Below are 16,296 nucleotides of genomic sequence, written 5' to 3' on the forward strand. Positions count from 1 at the left end.
CCAAGCTAGGAATCGAACTCAAGTCCCTGGCGCTGAGAGGCAGCAGTGCTAACCACTGTGCCACCATGATGCCCCCAGGCGTCAGCAGGAAGGAAAATCTTGCAGGAAGAATTGATCTTGACTTTACAATATGTGCTCCTGGTAAGAGAAGAGCCAGGTTAGGAGCATGAGAGCATGAATCATAGAACTGGACAGCTCCAAAGGAGGCCATTTGGCCCAATGAGTCGATGGTATTGCTTTGGAACAATGTTTGTCCCAGTTAAGTTTCACTCCCCTGCTCTTTCTCCACATTTCTTCAATTATTTTTCTCCAGTTTGTTTCCTTCTGGAGTTCTGGACTGTTTTGGTATAAATTTATAAAGAGGGTGAACAAATGAGGGAAGGTGAACAACCTTACTGACCATTAAAAGAAATTCAACCATCACGTTCAAAGATCTTTATCTGCTGACGTCTCATTTTTTCCCACAAACATGCATGGATTGAAGCTGCTTTATAATTAGCGCTTTAGTGCCTTTGTTCACTGAGTTGCAATGTTGCTTCACCTGGTCAAGGGTATTGTCCAGAATGATATAACCATATGAGATTCATTTAACTGTCAAATGCATTACAAGTCACTGTATCCTTTTGGTCTTTTCCCCTGGAGATTAATCAAAGCAATTCTTGTATTTACAAGGAAGCTAAGCTTCTTTCAAAGAACGAGCAAGGTTATATTTGAGGGAGATACCATAGATTGTATTGTAAAAATGCCAAGCGAGACAGAAGCTTGACCCCCATTAGCACAGTCGATGCAGATAGCATGTAACTAAGCAGTGCATATCACACCAGGAAGGTTCCAGGTTTGATTCTCAGCCTGTAGTACATTAGCAGTTACCTGGCTAATGATGGACTAAATTGGTGTTCGGTAAGAAATAATCAGCTAATGCCCCTACTCTTGTTTGTCATCCAGTGACTTCACTGGGAACTGCACATGTGCATACCATTTGATTTGCCAGATAAAATAACCTAATATTTGACGTTTAGACTCACTCAAGATAAACGAGCAAGATTAAAGCAATTCCTAAAGAAAAGGAACACTATATTGAAAAAAAGATACATACTATCAAACATCTAGAGCAGTGGTTGGTCCCACAATAGGCTATTCAAAACAAGAACCAACACTGCTCTATGAGCTATACAGCGTCTCATTCTATTCCTGGTTAATTTCAAGATACAAAATATCAGTTGGGTGGCAATAAGGGTGCAAAATTTGCCTCATACTCTGGATCAGGACAGAGTCCTGATCATCCTAGGGGACATATTTAAGCTTTTGGGCACGAGATACAGGGGGAATGTGAGGATCTTTTTTTTAAAAAGTTATGACTTGGACATTGCTGCCTATAAAGGTGAATGAAGCAGAGATGATGAATGATTTGAACAGAAAATTGGATGGACATTTGAGGGAAATAAACTGAAAGGGCTACCAAAATGGAGTGCTAGGAATGGCACTGATTAGATTGCTCAATAGAGAGGCAGCATGGTGTTGATGGGTCAAGTGGCCTGTTCCTGTGTCTCGTGACTCTCTCACCCTCTGCCATTCTACCATCTCCAGCATGATGCCACCACCAAACACATCTTCCCTCTCTGTTCAGTATTCCAAAAGGGGCCATTCCCATCACATTACCATGCCCATTCCTCAGTCACCACCAAAACGACCCACTTTCCTAAGGCACTTTTCCATGCAAGCACAGCAGCTGCAACATCTGTCTTTTTAATTCCTCCCTTCACTGTCCAAGGTCCCAAACACTCCTTCCAGGTGAAGAAATGATTTAACTTGTACACAATACATTGGAGAGACCAAACACAGGATGAGTGACCATCTTGCAGAACACCTCTATTTCATTCTTGAACATGACCGCTTTCCAGTCATCTACCATTTTAATCCTCCACGTTGCTCCCATTATGACCTCTCTGTCCTTGGTTTCCTGTGGTTTCTTCAAGTCAAGAGCTTCAGGTTTCTAGGTGTCCAGATCACCAACAAACTGCCCTGGTCCCTCCACACTGACCCTATGGTTAAGAAAGCCCACCAATGCCTCTACTTTCTCAGGAGGGTAAGGAAATTTGGCATGTCCACTATGACTCTCACCAATTTTTACAGATGTACCATAGAAAGCATTCTTTCCAGATGTATCAAGGCTCCTGCTCTGACCAAGACCACAAGAAACTACAAAGGGTTGTGAATGTAGCCCAGTCCATCATGCAAGCCAGCCTCCCATCCACTGACCTCATCTACACTTCCCGCTGCCTCGGAAAAGCAGCCAGCATAATCAAGGACCCCACACCCCAGACATACTCTCTTCCATTGGGAACAAGATACAGAAGTCCGAGATCACGTACTGACTCAAGAACAGCTTCTTCCCTGCTGCCAAACTTTTGAATGGACTATCTCATATTAAGTTGATCTTTCTCTACATCCTAGCTATGACTGTAACACTACATTCTGCACCCTCTCCTTTCCTTCTCCCCATGTACTCTACAAACAGTTTATTTTGTCTGTATAGTGCAAGAAACAATACTTTTCACTGTATACCAACACGTGACAATAAATCAAATCAATGTCCCAATGAAGCTCAAAGCAAGCTTGAAGAACAGCACCTCATCTTTAGACTGAGCACTTCACAGCTTTAAATCATAACCTTCTCCCCCCCCCCCCCCCACTTGTTTCATTTCTCTTTGCTAGTTTTTTTTCTTATTGTTTCTCTCATCTCCTTTACTTTCAGACAGCAGTTATTCAAGATCCTAACTATCAAACTTCCTTTAGACACATCTTTGTTTCCTCACTTGTTCCATTACTCCTCCTTTTGGTTTTGCAACATGAAACCTTTTGTCATTTAATCTCTTCACCCTAACACAGACTTTCACTTTTGTTCTTCCTCACACCTTCCCCTTTCATTTGCTCAAAACCCATTACATTTTTAAACTTTTCCCAGTTCTGACGAAAGATCACGGGCCTGAAACATTAAGTTTCTCTTCCTTTTGGCTAAGATCAAGAATCAGATCAAGCCCAAGATGCTTTATCTTGTCAGCTTGGATCTTGTTTGCCTCTCGTGGGGACCAAGAATTGAATTCAATTGAAATCGGAATTTGGTTTTTGGAGCAAACAAGGAATGGATTTGGGTCTGCCCAGTCCACTGAGCTTTGTAACTTAAAGAATGGAATAAAAACATTTAAAAAAAAGTTTCTCTTACCAGAGATGCTGCCAGATCTGCTGAGATTTTCCAGCATTTTGTGCTATTTTTTCAGATTTCTAACAACTGGAGAATATTGCTCTTGCACACATTAGAAATGCAATTATGGGGGCTTAAGATAAGAGAATCAGGTAGTGCTGCACAACATCTCACGAATAAAAAACTTAGGACAAAATCAGGTATGGTTGCGTGGTCCTTTAGTCAAATTGCAGCGGTCAAGATCCAGCATGGCTGTAATGCCCATTCCAGAAAATGGCATGTAAACTATCATTGCCTGGGAGTGTACTGGTTAAGAAAAATCCACTGTACAACACTGACCAAGAATAAATTTTCATTTCATACTTCAAAGGACTTCCTTCATAGCCTAGATGATGACTGTAAATTAATCCAGGAAGTCAAAGCCAGTAGGAGTGGGGAATGCCCGGGAGGCTTCCTTCCTCGCCCGTACACTTGTGGAATTTTTTGTACGCTGTTCTCTCACCAGCTTTGAATAAGAAAAACTCCCAGTCATTGTTCCTGTAAGTTTTTGTAGCAAATTCTGGTGCACAGGTCCATTTCCCTGCACCCCCAAAAGAGGAAGAAACAATTCAACAGGGTTCCTTTACACATTCACAAATCATTTTCTTTTCAGGGTATAATCACACTGAAAATTTCTAAACATATTTTATTGTTGAAAGACTCCCATTAATTCTAATTCAGTGCCTTCTTAGCTAAAGCAAAGTTCCATTTACAACAATGTACTACAGTTAAGATGCTATATAAATGCAAGATATCTAAGGTTCCTCACAGCAATGTAATCAGCCAAGAATTGACACAGAGCCACAGGAGATGACATTAGCACAAGAGTATCAAAAGCTTGGTAGAAGAGATAGGTTTTAATGAATGCCTCAAGGGAGAGAATTATATAGCAGAGAGAGGGACTTAGAAAATAAGCATTTAGAACCTAGGTTGGGGCCCACAGCCAATAGGACAAAGGAATTGGCAAGGAGTGTACAAGGCCAAAATGCACTTGGAAGAAAAGAGAATACGAATCTACTGAGGGCTATTCCTTCAGCACCCTTTTTGTTGCATTGACAATGATTTTAGTCCTGAAACGTTGAACATCCCTGACCCTCAACCAACACCAATCACTCCCAAATAAAATACAGCTACCTCAGTGGCAGTTGTTTCCCATATTTGACTAAGTGTGCCACTATGTCAACCTATGTAAAAAGTGTTACATATGCCATTTCCTGCCTGGAAAGACGGAGGATGAGGGGCGACCTAATAGAGGTGTATAAAATTATGAAAGACATAGATAGGGTGAACAGTGGAAAGCTTTTTCCCAGGTCGGAGGTGACGAACACAAGGGGTCACGGGTTCACGGTGAGGGGGGCAAGGTTCAACACAGATGTCAGGGGGACGTATTTTACACAGAGGGTGGTGGGGGCCTGGAATGCACTGTCAAGCAAGGTGATTGAGGCGGACACGCTGGGATCGTTTAAGCCTTATCTAGATAACCACATGAACAGACTGGGAATAGAGGGATACAAACAAATGGTCCAGTTGGGCACATGAGCGGCGCAGGCTTGGAGGGCCGAAGGGCCTGTTCCTGTGCTGTATTGTTCTTTGAATTTTCCCATGACATCTCCACTGATACTGCAATTCACTTAATTAAGTAAGAAGTCTCACAACATCAGGTTAAAGTCCAACAGGTTTATTTGGTAGCACAAGCCACTAGCTTTTGGAGCGCTGCCCCCTCATCAGGTGAGTGGGAGTTCCATTACAATTACAATTCTAGAACAATTAATGGTGAATCAGAGATCCTCGAGTGGCCTACGCGATAAGTTTTGGGTTGAGATTGCTGAAGCCCATTGCTACAAAGAACCCCCAATGCTGACAGACAGGAGTGTTTATCAGTCTTGCATCATGTTGAAAAGAATGATAAACCTGCTGCATTACCCAGCTCCCATGAATCAGCATTATTACCTGTATAATGACCAATAACATAATTCTACTCCTTGGAATTTAAAATGTCCACAAGGCTTTTGATAGCCAAAGGCTATCCCTGGCCAGCATCAGCTATTCTCTATTTTGCAGTGATGGCAGCAGCTGCTCATCGTCTCCCATCAGCTGCTCTAGAAAAAGATGGAAGCACCTGGATTAGAAGCACATTAGCACTCAGCACATTTTTAAAAGGAGCTTTCCCTGGAGGAAGTTGCAACACTCCCTTGGTTCTGAAACACAGTGCAAGAAAAATAATTTATTCTACAATGCATGTCAGCTGAAGGACAAGAAAATGTAAAACTCCTATTAAAGCTCCTTATTTCAGAGAATTTTGCCAATGTATGCATGGTTAAATAAACCCAGCTAGTGAATATTTGGAAAATTCAGACATATTGACTTCATAAGAGCATTTTAACAAGTAACTGAACTGTCAATCCAGCTAAACAAACAACCCATTTAACGCTCTTCCAAGAATCAAAACGTTAATCTTTGGAAAGGTCAAGATATTAAAGCAGGCCTATGATTACATAAACTACATTCAACAGACACTGCAGAGTTCCACACTTCATATTCTCCATCCGTTTTGCTGCAGAACGATACATTGTTAGCCAATTATCAAGCAAGTCCAAAATGAGAAAATCGACATGGAGGGTAAAACTGAAGCAAACACATGCCACATGGATCTGGGGCTTGCATTGTGCCTGAACCAACAGCAAATACAAGTGGAACCAAACACACAACTATAGCAACACAGATCAGCTCTTAAACTGGTCCAATCATATATTTTCCTTGTAGAAGTCTAACATGATGAGAGGGGTGTGGAGGGATATGGTCCAGGTGCAGGTCAGTAGGACTAGGCAGAAAAATGGTTCGGCACAGCCAAGAAGGGCCAAAAGGCCTGTTTCTGTGCTGTAATGTTCAATGGTTCTATGACCTATGACTATGGAGCATAATTGTTTTTACCCTTTTCACCAGACAAAATTCTTGATCCACCAGCATTTTACAAATTTTCTTTCACATAACTACATGCACATACAAATATCCAGACCATTTGAGCAACACACAAGTATCATTAGGGACATATGGAGGGTGATAAGGGTTCACCTACCATCTCCTCTGGGGCCCTTTGCACAGTGCAGGTTATGAATTAGGAATGCTGCTGGCTGAACTGGGCCTGGCCCAGGTGAGGCCGCCTGTTCTCCACCCATCCCTGGCCCAGGTGAGGCACTCGACTCTCCACTCTGCCATTACCCCACCCCCACCCACCCAAATGCTGTCCGGGTGAGGCACCCATCACCCCTGGACCACGCTCCTCTGCATCTCCTACATCCCCATTGCCCCCCGCCCAGGCCCTGTGAGGATCCCCCTCCATCCCCTGCAGGCCCAGGTGAGGGGTCATCCCCCCAGGCCCCCCCGTCACACCCCTTCCCTCCCCAGGCCCAGGTGAGGAGCTCCACCCACCCTCTCCATACCCCTAGGTGAGGCCCCTCTCCCCATTTCCATCCCCCCAGGTCCAGGTGAGACCCCTCCCTCTCCATTCCCCCAGGTCCAGGTGAGACAGCCCCCCCCCCCCAAAAGGCCCAGGTGAGGGATTCCCGCTCTTCATCACAGCAGCCCCAGGTGAGCCCCCCCCTCCTTCTGGCGAGGCCCCCCCTCCTCCAGGTGAGGACCCCCCCCCTCCTCCAGGTGAGGAACCCCCCCCCCCAATCTCCAGGTGAGGAACCCCCCCCTCCTCCTTTCTCCAGGTGAGCCCCCCCCTCTCCTCCTTTCTCCAGGTGAGCCCTCCCCCTCCTCCAGGTGAGGAACCCCCCCCCCCCCATCTCCCTTCTCCAGGTGAGGAACCCCCCCCCTCTCCAGGTGAGGAACCCCCCCCCCCCTCTCCTCCCTTCTCCAGGCGAGGCCCCCCTCTCCTCCCTTCTCCAGGCGAGGCCCCCCTCTCCTCCCTTCTCCAGGCGAGGCCCCCCTCTCCTCCCTTCTCCAGGCGAGGCCCCCCTCTCCTCCCTTCTCCAGGCGAGGCCCCCCTCTCCTCCCTTCTCCAGGCGAGGCCCCCCTCTCCTCCCTTCTCCAGGCGAGGCCCCCCTCTCCTCCCTTCTCCAGGCGAGGCCCCCCTCTCCTCCCTTCTCCAGGCGAGGCCCCCCTCTCCTCCCTTCTCCAGGCGAGGCCCCCCTCTCCTCCCTTCTCCAGGCGAGGCCCCCCTCTCCTCCCTTCTCCAGGCGAGGCCCCCCTCTCCTCCCTTCTCCAGGCGAGGCCCCCCTCTCCTCCCTTCTCCAGGCGAGGCCCCCCTCTCCTCCCTTCTCCAGGCGAGGCCCCCCTCTCCTCCCTTCTCCAGGCGAGGCCCCCCTCTCCTCCCTTCTCCAGGCGAGGCCCCCCTCTCCTCCCTTCTCCAGGCGAGGCCCCCCTCTCCTCCCTTCTCCAGGCGAGGCCCCCCTCTCCTCCCTTCTCCAGGCGAGGCCCCCCTCTCCTCCCTTCTCCAGGCGAGGCCCCCCTCTCCTCCCTTCTCCAGGCGAGGCCCCCCTCTCCTCCCTTCTCCAGGCGAGGCGATTCTGTGGGTGCGAACAGGACTCCAGGTTGGTAGTCTGCCTACCTGGTGCTGGGGTACTGGATGTCTCTGAGCGGATAGGAGGCATATTAAAAGGCGAGGATAAAGAAACAGATGTCATTGTTCACATTGGTGCAAATGACGTAGATAGGAAGAGCAGGGGGATCCTACGAGAGCAATTCAGGGAGTTGGGAAATAGGCTAAAAAGTAGGGCCTCCAGGGTGGCAATCTCTGGGCTGCTCCCAATGCCTAGGGCCAGTGAGGCTGGGGATAGGGAGATAGTACAATTGAATGCTTGGCTAAAGGATTGGTCCAGGAGGGAGGGCTTCATATTCCTGGAACACTGGGAAGTTTTCAAGAGAGGAGGGCACCTGTACAAGAAGGACGGGTCACAACTAAATTGGAAGGGCATGAATATCCTGGCTGGGAGTTTTGCTAGCGCAGTTCAGGTGGGTTTAAACTAATATGGCAGGGGGGGTGGGGATCAAAAAATTATGTCTACCAAGTGTAGAGGCTGGGGACGAGCTTGGGGCCAGGACAAGGCTGGCAAAGAAGAAGAGCACTCTGGGGGAAGATGACCTCACTGGGCCTGGAGGTCTGGAGTGCATCTACTTCAATGCAAGGAGTGCAGCAGGTAAGACAGACGAACTTAGGGCCTTAATGCTTAGGAGGAATTTGGATGTGGTTGCGGTGACAGAGACTTGGTTGAAAGAGGGACAGGACTGGCAACTGAATATTCCGGGGTACAAGTGTTTTAGGCGAGACAGAGGAGCGGCCAAAAGAGGTGGGGGAGTAGCAGTATTAGTTAGAGAGCATATTCCAGCGGTGCAGAGGGAGGACAATTCAGAGGGGTCGTGTGACGAGTCACTGTGGGTGGAGCTCAGAAACAGGAAGGGCGCAGTCACTATGTTGGGGGTATACTACAGGCTCCCCAACAGCCCAAGGGAAGTGGAAGAACGGATATGTCAGGAGATAATGGATAGGTGCAGGAAAAATAGGGTTGTTGTAGTGGGAGACTTCAATTTCCCTGGTATAGACTGGAAATTGCTGAGAGCTGGGACTCTGAATGGGGAGGAATTTGTAAAATGCATACAGGAAGGTTCTTTGGAACAATATGTAGATAGCCCGACTAGAGAGGGGGCTTTACTGGACCTAGTACTGGGGAATGAGCCCGGTCAAGTCTTCAAAGTTTTGGTAGGGGAACATGTGGCAAATAGTGACCACAATTCTGTTAGCTTTAGGATAGTGATGGAAAAGGATGAGTGGTGTCCCAAGGGTAAGGTGTTGGATTGGGGGAAGGCTAACTTTAGTGGGATTAGGCAGAAATTGGCAGCTGTTGATTGGGAGAGGCTGTTTGAGGGTAAATCTACATCTGGCATGTGGGAGTCTTTTAAGGAACAGTTGTTAGGGCTGCAGGATAGGCATCTGCCTTTAAAAAAGGATAGAAAGGGTAGGAATCGAGAACCGTGGATAACCAGGGAAATTGAGAGATTGGTCAAAAAGAGGAGAGAGACGTACGTTAGGTCCAGGCAGCTAAAAACAGAGGAAGCTCTGGAGGAATACAAAGAAAGTAGGAAAGAACTCAAACGAGGAATTAAAAGGGCAAAAAGGGGTCACGAAATGTCATTGGCAGACAGGATTAAGGAGAATCCCAAGGCATTACGTTAGGAACAAAAGGGTTGTCAGTGAAAAAAATCGGACCTCTCAGGGACAAAAGTGGGGAATTATGCTTAGAGCCCACAGAAGTAGGGGAGATCCTAAATGAATACTTTGCGTCGGTATTCACAAAGGAGAGGGATGTGTTGACTGGGAGTGTCTCGGAGGGGAGTGTTGACCCGTTAGCGAAAATCTCCATTACAAGGGAGGAAATGTTAGGTTTTTTAGGGAATATAAAGACTGACAAATCCCCAGGGCCTGATGGAATCTATCCAAGGCTGCTCAGGGAGACGAGAGATGAAATCGCTGGGCCTCTGACGCAAATCTTTGTCTCGTCACTGGACACAAGTGAGGTCCCAGAGGATTGGAGGATAGCTAATGTGGTCCCGTTATTTAAGAAGGGTAGTAAGGATAACCTGGGAAATTATAGGCCAGCGAGCTTGACGTCCGTGGTAGGGAAGTTGCTAGAGAGGATTCTTAGAGAGATAGGATGTATGCGCATTTAGAAAGGAATAAACTCATTAACGATAGTCAGCATGGTTTTGTGAGAGGAGGGTCATGCCTCACTAACCTGGTGGAGTTTTTTGAAGAAGTGATTAGAATGGTTAACGAGGGAAGGGCCGTGGATGTCGTCTATATGGACTTTAGTAAAGCGTTTGACAAAGTCCCTCATGGTAGGTTGGTGCAAAAGGTTGGATCTCATGGGATAAAGGGGGAGGTGGCTAGATGGGTGGAGAACTGGCTTACTCACAGAAGACAGAGGGTGGTAGTGGAAGGGTCTTTTTCTGGCTGGATGCCTGTGACTAGTGGTGTTCCGCAGGGCTCTGTATTGGGACCTCTGCTGTTTGTGATTTATATAAACGATCTGGAAGGTGGTGTAACTGGGGTGATCAGTAAGTTTGCGGACGACACGAAAATGGCTGGACTTGCAGATAGTGAGGAGCATTGTCAGAGGCTACAGAAGGATATAGATGGGCTGGAAATTTGGGCAAAGAAATGCAGATGGAGTTCAATCCTGATAAATGCGAAGTGATGCATTTTGGTAGAACTAACGTAGGGGGGAGCTATACGATAAATGGCAGAACCATAAAGGGTGTAGATACGCAGAGGGACCTGGGTGTGCAAGTCCACAGATCCTTGAAGGTGACGTCACAGGTGGAGAAGGTGGTGAAGAAGGCATATGGCATGCTTGCCTTTATAGGACGGGGCACAGAGTATAACAGTTGGGGTCTGATGTTGCAGTTGTATAGAACGTTGGTTCGGCCGCATTTGGAATACTGCGCCCAGTTCTGGTCGCCACACTACCAGAAGGACGTGGAGGCTTTCGAAAGAGTGCAGAGGAGGTTTACCAGGATGTTGCCTGGTATGGAAGGGCTTAGTTATGAAGAGAGATTGGGTAAACTGTGGTTGTTCTCACTGGAAAGACAGAGGATGAGGGGTGACCGAATAGAGGCGTATAAAATTATGAAAGGCATAGATAGGGTGAACGGTGGGAAGCTTTTTCCCAGGTCGGTGGTGATGTTCACAAGGGGTCATAGGTTCAAGGAGGTTTAACACGGATATCAGAAGGACGTATTTTACACAGAGGGTGGTGGGGGCCTGAAATGCGCTGCCGGGCAAGGTGGTGGAGGCGGACACACTGGGAACGTTTAAGACTTATCTAGATAGCCACATGAACAGAGTGGGAATGGACGGATACAAAAGAATGGTCTAGTTTGGATCAGGGAGCGGCGCGGGCTTGGAGGGCCGAAGGGCCTGTTCCTGTGCTGTATTGTCCTTGGTTCAGCCCCCCCACCTCCTCCCTTCTCCAGGTGAGGCCCCCCACCTCCTCCCTTCTCCAGGTGAGGCCCACCCCTCCTCCCTTCTCCAGGTGAGGCCCACCCCTCCTCCCTTCTCCAGGTGAGGCCCCCCCCCCCTCCACCCTTCTCCAGGTGAGGCCCCCCCTCCTCCCTTCTCCAGGTGAGGCCCCCCACCTCCTCCCTTCTCCAGGTGAGGCCCCCCCTCCCTTCTCCAGGTGAGGCCCCCCTCCTCCCGTCTCCAGGTGAGGCCCCCCCCTCCTTCCTCCAGGTGAGGCCCCCCCCTCCCTCCTCCAGGTGAGGCCCCCCCTCCCTCCTCCAGGTGAGGCCCCCCCCTCCCTCCTCCAGGTGAGGCCCCCCCCTCCCTCCTCCAGGTGAGGCCCCCCCTCCCTCCTCCAGGTGAGGCCCCCCCTCCCTCCTCCAGGTGAGGCCCCCCCTCCCTCCTCCAGGTGAGGCCCCCCCTCCCTCCTCCAGGTGAGGCCCCCCCTCCCTCCTCCAGGTGAGGCCCCCCCTCCCTCCTCCAGGTGAGGCCCCCCCCCCTCCCTCCTCCAGGTGAGGCCCCCCCCCCCTCCCTCCTCCAGGTGAGGCCCACCCCCCTCCCTCCTCCAGGTGAGGCCCCCCCCCCTCCCTCCTCCAGGTGAGGCCCCCCCCCTCCCTCCTCCAGGTGAGGCCCCCCCCCCTCCCTCCTCCAGGTGAGGCCCCCCCCCCTCCCTCCTCCAGGTGAGGCCCCCCCCCCTCCCTCCTCCAGGTGAGGCCCCCCCCCCTCCCTCCTCCAGGTGAGGCCCCCCCCCCTCCCTCCTCCAGGTGAGGCCCCCCCCCCTCCCTCCTCCAGGTGAGGCCCCCCCCCCTCCCTCCTCCAGGTGAGGCCCCCCCCCCTCCCTCCTCCAGGTGAGGCCCCCCCCCCTCCCTCCTCCAGGTGAGGCCCCCCCCCCTCCCTCCTCCAGGTGAGGCCCCCCCCCCTCCCTCCTCCAGGTGAGGCCCCCCCCCTCCCTCCTCCAGGTGAGGCCCCCCCCCCTCCCTCCTCCAGGTGAGGCCCCCCCCCCTCCCTCCTCCAGGTGAGGCCCCCCCCCCTCCCTCCTCCAGGTGAGGCCCCCCCCCCTCCCTCCTCCAGGTGAGGCCCCCCCCCCTCCCTCCTCCAGGTGAGGCCCCCCCCCCTCCCTCCTCCAGGTGAGGCCCCCCCCCTCCCTCCTCCAGGTGAGGCCCCCCCCCTCCCTCCTCCAGGTGAGGCCCCCCCCCTCCCTCCTCCAGGTGAGGCCCCCCCCCTCCCTCCTCCAGGTGAGGCCCCCCCCCCTCCCTCCTCCAGGTGAGGCCCCCCCCCTCCCTCCTCCAGGTGAGGCCCCCCCCTCCCTCCTCCAGGTGAGGCCCCCCCCTCCTCCCTTCTCCAGGTGAGGCCACCCCCCCTCCTCCCTTCTCCAGGTGAGGCCACCCCCCCTCCTCCCTTCTCCAGGTGAGCCCCCCCCATCCTCCTCCAGGTGAGCCACCCCCATCCTCCTCCAGGTGAGCCCCCCCTCCTCCTCCAGGTGAGCCCCCCCCTCCGCCTCCAGGTGAGCCCCCCCCTCCTCCAGGTAACCCCCCCCCCTCCTCCAGGTGAGCCCCCCCCCCATCCTCCAGGTGAGCCCCCCCCCATCCTCCAGGTGAGCCCCCCCCCCATCCTCCAGGTGAGCCCCCCCCAACTCCAGGTGAGGCCCCCTCCTCCTCCTCCAGGTGAGGCCCCCCCCTCCTCCTCCAGGTGAGGCCCCCCCCACTCCTCCTCCAGGTGAGGCCCCCCCCACTCCTCCTCCAGGTGAGGCCCCCCCCACTCCTCCTCCAGGTGAGGACCCCCCCTCCTCCTCCAGGTGAGCCCCCCCCCTCCTCCTCCAGGTGAGGCCCCCCCCCTCCTCCTCCAGGTGAGGCCCCCCTCCTCCTCCAGGTGAGCCCCCCCTCCTCCAGGTGAGCCCCCCTCCTCCAGGTGAGCCCCCCCTCCTCCAGGTGAGCCCCCCCTCCTCCAGGTGAGCCCCCCCTCCTCCAGGTGAGCCCCCCCTCCTCCAGGTGAGCCCCCCCTCCTCCAGGTGAGCCCCCCCTCCTCCAGGTGAGCCCCCCCCTCCTCCAGGTGAGCCCCCCCCTCCTCCAGGTGAGCCCCCTCCTCCTCCAGGTGAGCCCCCCCCCTCCTCCAGGTGAGCCCCCCCCCTCCTCCAGGTGAGCCCCCCCCTCCTCCAGGTGAGCCCCCCCCTCCTCCAGGTGAGCCCCCCCCTCCTCCAGGTGAGCCCCCCCCCTCCTCCTCCCTTCTCCAGGTGAGCCCCCCTCCTCCTCCTCCCTTCTCCAGGTGAGGCCCACCCCCCCTCCTCCCTTCTCCAGGTGAGGCCCACCCCCCCTCCTCCCTCCTCCAGGTGAGGCCCACCCCCCCTCCTCCCTCCTCCAGGTGAGACCCACCCCCCCTCCTCCCTCCTCCAGGTGAGACCCACCCCCCCTCCTCCCTCCTCCAGGTGAGGCCCCCCCCTCCCTCCTCCAGGTGAGGCCCCCCCCTCCCTCCTCCAGGTGAGGCCCCCCCTCCCTCCTCCAGGTGAGGCCCCCCCTCCCTCCTCCAGGTGAGGCCCCCCCTCCCCCCTCCAGGTGAGGCCCCCCCTCCCCCCTCCAGGTGAGGCCCCCCCCTCCCCCCTCCAGGTGAGGCCCCCCCTCCCTCCTCCAGGTGAGGCCCCCCCTCCCTCCTCCAGGTGAGGCCCCCCCCCTCCCTCCTCCAGGTGAGGCCCCCCCCTCCCTCCTCCAGGTGAGGCCCCCCCCCTCCCTCCTCCAGGTGAGGCCCCCCCCCCTCCCTCCTCCAGGTGAGGCCCCCCCCCCTCCCTCCTCCAGGTGAGGCCCCCCCCCTCCCTCCTCCAGGTGAGGCCCCCCCCCTCCCTCCTCCAGGTGAGGCCCCCCCCCTCCCTCCTCCAGGTGAGGCCCCCCCTCCCTCCTCCAGGTGAGGCCCCCCCCCTCCCTCCTCCAGGTGAGGCCACCCCCCCTCCTCCCTTCTCCAGGTGAGGCCACCCCCCCTCCTCCCTTCTCCAGGTGAGCCCCCCCCATCCTCCTCCAGGTGAGCCACCCCCATCCTCCTCCAGGTGAGCCCCCCCCTCCTCCTCCAGGTGAGCCCCCCCTCCTCCAGGTGAGCCCACCCCTCCTCCAGGTGAGCCCCCCCCTCCTCCAGGTGAGCCCCCCCCCCATCCTCCAGGTGAGCCCCCCCCAACACCAGGTGAGGCCCCCCTCCTCCTCCTCCAGGTGAGGCCCCCCCCTCCTCCTCCAGGTGAGGCCCCCCCCTCCTCCTCCAGGTGAGGCCCCCCCTCCTCCTCCAGGTGAGGCCCCCCCTCCTCCTCCAGGTGAGGCCCCCCCCTCCTCCTCCAGGTGAGGCCCCCCCTCCTCCTCCTCCAGGTGAGGCCCCCCCCTCCTCCTCCAGGTGAGGCCCCCCCCTCCTCCTCCAGGTGAGGCCCCCCCCTCCTCCTCCAGGTGAGGCCCCCCCTCCCTCCTCCAGGTGAGGCCCCCCCTCCTCCCTCCAGGTGAGGCCCCCCCCCTCCTCCTCCAGGTGAGGCCCCCCCCTCCCTCCTCCAGGTGAGGCCCCCCCCCTCCCTCCTCCAGGTGAGGCCCCCCCCCTCCCTCCTCCAGGTGAGGCCCCCCCCCTCCCTCCTCCAGGTGAGGCCACCCCCCTCCTCCCTTCTCCAGGTGAGGCCACCCCCCCTCCTCCCTTCTCCAGGTGAGCCCCCCCCCATCCTCCTCCAGGTGAGCCACCCCCATCCTCCTCCAGGTGAGCCCCCCCCTCCTCCTCCAGGTGAGCCCCCCTCCTCCAGGTGAGCCCACCCCTCCTCCAGGTGAGCCCCCCCCTCCTCCAGGTGAGCCCCCCCCCATCCTCCAGGTGAGCCCCCCCCAACTCCAGGTGAGGCCCCCCTCCTCCTCCTCCAGGTGAGGCCCCACCCTCCTCCTCCAGGTGAGGCCCCCCCCTCCTCCTCCAGGTGAGGCCCCCCCCTCCTCCTCCAGGTGAGGCCCCCCCCTCCTCCTCCAGGTGAGGCCCCCCCCTCCTCCTCCAGGTGAGGCCCCCCCCTCCTCCTCCTCCAGGTGAGCCCCCCCCCTCCTCCTCCAGGTGAGGCCCCCCCCTCCTCCTCCAGGTGAGGCCCCCCCCTCCTCCTCCAGGTGAGGCCCCCCCTCCTCCTCCAGGTGAGGCCCCCCCCTCCTCCTCCAGGTGAGGCCCCCCCTCCTCCTCCAGGTGAGGCCCCCCCCTCCTCCTCCAGGTGAGGCCCCCCCCTCCTCCTCCAGGTGAGGCCCCCCCCCTCCTCCTCCAGGTGAGGCCCCCCCCCTCCTCCTCCAGGTGAGGCCCCCCCCCTCCTCCTCCAGGTGAGCCCCCCCTCCTCCTCCAGGTGAGGCCCCCCCCTCCCTCCTCCAGGTGAGGCCACCCCCCCTCCTCCCTTCTCCAGGTGAGGCCACCCCCCCTCCTCCCTTCTCCAGGTGAGCCCCCCCCATCCTCCTCCAGGTGAGCCACCCCCATCCTCCTCCAGGTGAGCCCCCCCCCCTCCTCCTCCAGGTGAGCCCCCCCTCCTCCAGGTGAGCCCACCCCTCCTCCAGGTGAGCCCCCCCCTCCTCCAGGTGAGCCCCCCCCCATCCTCCAGGTGAGCCCCCCCCAACTCCAGGTGAGGCCCCCCTCCTCCTCCTCCAGGTGAGGCCCCCCCTCCTCCTCCAGGTGAGGCCCCCCCCTCCTCCTCCAGGTGAGGCCCCCCCCTCCTCCTCAGGTGAGGCCCCCCCCTCCTCCTCCTCCAGGTGAGCCCCCCCCTCCTCCTCCAGGTGAGGCCCCCCCCTCCTCCTCCAGGTGAGGCCCCCCCCTCCTCCTCCAGGTGAGGCCCCCCCTCCTCCTCCAGGTGAGGCCCCCCCTCCTCCTCCAGGTGAGGCCCCCCCCTCCCTCCTCCAGGTGAGGCCACCCCCCCTCCTCCCTTCTCCAGGTGAGGCCACCCCCTCCTCCCTCCAGGTGAGCCCCCCCCCATCCTCCTCCAGGTGAGCCACCCCCATCCTCCTCCAGGTGAGCCCCCCCCTCCTCCTCCAGGTGAGCCCCCCCTCCTCCAGGTGAGCCCACCCCTCTCCAGGTGAGCCCCCCCCTCCTCCAGGTG

This window comes from Mustelus asterias, chromosome 20 (genome assembly GCF_964213995.1).
Source record: "Mustelus asterias chromosome 20, sMusAst1.hap1.1, whole genome shotgun sequence".
Taxonomy (NCBI): Eukaryota; Metazoa; Chordata; class Chondrichthyes; order Carcharhiniformes; family Triakidae; genus Mustelus; species Mustelus asterias.